The 4,703-nt window shown below is 45.6% G+C and overlaps 1 long non-coding RNA gene across 1 annotated transcript; it reads right to left on the bottom strand.

Moving 5' to 3' along the window:
- Nucleotides 1–2,524: 2,524 nt before the first annotated feature.
- On the bottom strand, nt 2,525–2,999 carry LOC125752759 (uncharacterized). The gene is made up of 2 exons (XR_007402943.1): nt 2,842–2,999; nt 2,525–2,758 (listed from the first exon to the last, which is right to left on the bottom strand). It is a non-coding gene; the product is annotated as an uncharacterized LOC125752759 (long non-coding RNA).
- Between the last annotated feature and the right edge of the window lie 1,704 nt (nt 3,000–4,703).

Here is a 4,703-nt window from a genome sequence, read left to right as displayed (position 1 = left end):
GGTCCTTTGTTAATCCACTTGGGAGAATGAGAAGGGGCCAGTGGATAGTAGTCCACTCTTCCCCTTCTGTCCTGACCTGTCTGTGATCTTCTTAGCCACATTACTGGGGAAGACTCAGGAGGATGAAGCAGAAAGTCTGGCCTTCTAGTTTAACTATAGCCCAGGGACCTCTTCATTCTGGTTTTGCTATCACTGTTGGCATGATTAAGACCCCCTAGAGACTGCCAGAGGCCTAGTGTATAGTTTACACTTCAGTTTTGGAAAGAATTTTTATGTATATATATCAGGAAATGCCTCTCAGAGTGTGGTTGACTCATTCATTGTTCAATTGTTCCTTCTCTTTTGAACAGACACTGCCTGAAATATAGGCCAAGCTTCAGGAAGGAGATACCAAATTATAGAACAATTTCTTATTTAACAAAGTTGTACTTAAGAAAAGCACCATCTTTCCCTGTCTTCTAACCAGGCATCTGTGGTGGAAGAGGTGGCTCAGTTCTCTTTGGGCCCAGTCCAACCTTACCCATCCCAAAGCTAGGTCTATAGTGTGCCTTGGATGGAAGCCTAGGCAAGAGTGAAGGCTGTGGCTCGTGTCAGTGCTGACACACACACACACACAAACCCACGGTTACTTTGGGGACTTGTGTTCCAATAACTTGGCTCTTCCTCACTCTTGACTCAGTTTTGTGAAAGCACTTCCCCATGTCCATGTGGTACCTCCTTAGAATAGTACATTAGCGTGCAGAAAGATCTCTATCTGGACAGTCGATCTCAAGATCGGAGCCGCTTGTGTTCTGTGGTGACCACTCAGAGCTCCGTATGTGTAGGCATGGAGGACCAATCCGTTGACTCAGTTATTAAGCAGTGTGTGAAACACTGCAGAAAGTGCATAGGTATGGGGCATGGGCCTGGCTTCCAATGGATCATTCTGGAAGAGAGACAGCTGAGACCACAACGCACATGGAAAAGACGGGATGGATCAATGGTGACCACAGCCACAGATTTCAGAGAAAAATTAGAGCCAGGGGTGATAAAGTTACAGAAAAAGAGGAGAGTCCTGACTTCTTATGTGGACAAGTGGTGATGGGACATGGGGGTTGCTGGGATGCTCCCCTGAAATTCCCGCAGGCAACTGAATTTTCCAGGGAGCATGTTCACCTGAAAGCTGCCTTCCCTGCAGTGGAAAAAGAATGGCTTTTAAAATAAAGGTCAGCTGCTTCAGCCAGTGCTCTGCCTCCATGGGCTCAGAGAATCTCAGACATCTGAGATAGGTCTGTGGTCTGCTTACCCCGCATTGCTGCTCCTTAAGCTCTTCAGGGTTTTCTCTGACCACTTAAATGACAAAGGGGAATTTCTTGCAGGGGTCACAGGAGAATATTTTTAGAATGAAAGACCTTTTTAAAAAGTAAGACAATTAAGGCAAGATTTTGAAATTTGACAAGCAGACATTTTCCATCCGCATCATGAAACTTTGCCCAATACCTCGGACCTTTAAATACCACAGATAAGCTCCGGTTTCTGGCTAGAGGCGAAAGGGGCTCAAGCAGGGCTCTGTGGAGGCTCAACATGACACCTGCGCAAGGGCTGCCAGTGATTCTGGCATTTCAGGCCCGGCTCCCCTCTTTTTACCCCAATTAGCTGGATGCTGCTCCTCTATCAGTAGGGTTTGGCTTCAGCACACCCACTGGTAAATTCCAGCTTCAACTGGTTACTAGCTGTGTGAACTTAGGTAAGTGAGTTCACTTCTCCGAGTCTTTGCTTCCCCATTTGTAAAATCAAGTTGAAGACCATCACATGGTTTGGGGAGGAGAATTTCTTTTGGTGCAGTGTGTTTTGGGCCCAGGGCAGGGAGAGGAAGTGGGCCTTGTGGCTTCATCAGAAGACAGGTGATCAAAGCAACCATTCTAATATGATGTGAGAAGTGTGATCATGTGTCAGAAGTGATTTTTCAGGATTGTATGTGGGCCAGGCTCAGCAACGGCTGAGAATAAGGTGCCATGGAGGCAGAGGTGATGCATCAGGAGGAGCTTATACCAACAGATGTCTGACCTGAGGGTGGAAGGAGAGTGGTCTTGAGCCCAGGAGTCCTGGGTGGGCATGGGGAGGGCAGTCTAGACAGGTGGCCCTGAATGAAGGTACAGAAATGTGGAGGCAATCCATGGGCTTATGGAGCTGCGTGAGTAGGTGTGATCCATGGGTGGTGTGCCTGAGGCAGGGGCTGGCTGACAGAGCAGGGTGCTGATGAGATTCTCATCACAGATGGAGGCACGACATGGTGCAAGTGATAGGTTTCTTCCAGTGGTCTCTCTCATGATCTGCTCCTTTCCTGAGGTAGTGCTGTTGTCCTGCCCTCAGTCACCCTCAGGCCCATTCCCCTGCTTGCTTTTCTTCAGAGCAGTTCTCACCAGCCAAAATTATCCATCCACCTTAAAATTTAACTATTAATGTCAATTAAATGTCTTCTTAATTACTGTATCCTTGGTGTTCATGCATGTAGTCAGCATAGAGACAATAAATACTTGTTCAGTGGATGAGTAAACAGCAAGTGATTGTAATCAGGTGAAAACCAAATTATCAGCAGCCTGTATCATAGACTCTGAGAGATACCCCAAGAGAATGTGCTCAACATCCCCGAGTCTGTTGAGAATGAGAAAGGAAGAGTTCACCTTCTTTGCTGTGAAGTCCTCTGAGGTCGGCAAAGTGAACATATTTCCCATGTATTTGAGAATGAGGGAGGGAATGTTTATGCCTGTTCTGGTTTCTGCAAAGAAGGGAAATTCAGCTTCAGAAAGAGGCTGTGGTCAACCCAGAGGACCTCAAGAGTAGAAAGAAGGAATATATCACCTCTACGTTTCTGCCACAGACCCAGAAGTCTTTATGATCTTGGTGATAGGAGAGATGTCTGCTTGGAGCCCCTGGTGTGTTCCAAGATTTGACACCCCTTGGTTACTCTGTCACACAGTGAAATACCACAATGTGTCGAGTTAATGCGGCTTCCTAAAATGCATCACAATCACATTTGCTTTCATAATCATTCACAGTAGCTGCAACTGTCTCTTTTATGTTTCCTTTAAGATTTCCTGAAGAACCCACCAGTTCATTTATGTTCTCTGACTCCTCCTAAATTGCCAAGTGGTAATGGGTTAAAAGAGGAAGCATTTGGCATTTCAACTACTCATAGAAAGTCGGTTGCAGTGTGTTTTGGGCCCAGTGAAGACATCCTCCTCCTGTTGAGAGCGCCCAATTCAGGCTTTATCTGCCTTTTGTAACAACCATATTCCCGCAAAACTTGTTAACTGAATCTTAGTTTCTCCACTGGTTTTTTACTCAAATGCTAGAGAAAAATTTTCTGTGGCTCTAATGACTCTTAAAGGCAGCTAATGCAGCCTAATATTGACTCCACCTCAGCCTGGCCAAATAGCTGATGGCTCGTGGATCAGTCTCAACAGAGAGTTTACTTTTTATTTCTTTTAAAGATTTTATTTATTTATTTGAGAGAGAGAGAGAGAGAGAGAGAAGGGAGAGGGGTAGAAGAGAGAGAAGGACAAGCAGACTCCCTGCTGAGCGGGGAGCCCACCCTGGGGTTCGATACCAGGACCCTGAGATCATGACTGAGCTAAAGGCGGATGCTTAACCTACTGAGCCACCAAGGTGTCCACCCCCCAGCAGAGAGTTTAATGAAGAAGTTATATTCAGAGCAGGGGCAAGGTGAAGGGAATTGAGAGGGACTGGTCACCCAGGGACCAGCAACAATGGGAAGCCACTGGGCCTGAGGGGCAAGGCAAGGGTCCAGGGGTGGTTACTTGTGCAGTCCTCACAGGCTTTGAGGCTTTCCTCTGCCTGGACCCTCTTCTGTGAATACTCAAGAAGAACAGAAAATTTCTGTCGTACAGGTGAAAATTGATGTTGGGAAATGGAACATTTTTAGTCTACAACTGTTAATCGTGTGCAAAAGTTGGGACAGGAGAGTCTGAGATTCATGTCTAGAGAGTCAGGCCGCTGCAGGATTTATAAACTCTGCCACCAACCCCAGCACCCTTTGCCTGCTGTAATGGAATAAGAGCTAACACTTACTGGGTTTTTAGCATGCATTAGTTTTTGCTTTAAGCAATTAATTAATAATTAACTAGCTTAGTTTTTAGGAACACCCAATGAAGAACATACTGTTTTTACTCCAGTTTTAGAGATGAGGAGCCTGAACTCAGAAATCATGTGACCTGATCATGACCACGGAGTTGGTATGTGGCCACGTTAAGAATCCACATCTCAATGTTTTGACTGCTCTCTGCTCAACTTCTTGATCAGGATGCTGTAGTGTGTGTGTCTCTTCTATAGTATTGTCACTACTGTATCAGTGAGATGTAATTTGTTTTCTGAGGACCCTCTAATGCATAGCCACCAAAATTTCTGCCCACTTCAGAAACCCTCAGGAATAAGTTTTTGAGTTATCTGTGGCTGAGATTCTCTGTGCCACAGTGGTCTCCACCTAAAAGGGGGTAGTTTCAAAGCCAGTCTGCCACTGGTCTATACAGGCTTTCACTAGCCCCTTCACTGGCCAGCTTAATGCAGTGTACAGACTGCATGTCTGAACAGCCCAGTTCGAAGTGTTCTGGTGAGTGACACAAGTAAAGCTTACTCTATGTTCTTAGGTTTCCAAGAATCTTTCCATGAGTTTTTAGGAAGAACATTATTTAGTTATTAAAGTT

The sequence above is a fragment of the Canis lupus genome, chromosome 17 (genome assembly GCF_003254725.2).
Source record: "Canis lupus dingo isolate Sandy chromosome 17, ASM325472v2, whole genome shotgun sequence".
NCBI classification, from domain to species: Eukaryota; Metazoa; Chordata; class Mammalia; order Carnivora; family Canidae; genus Canis; species Canis lupus.
This window is presented reverse-complemented; position numbering and strand designations above follow the sequence as displayed.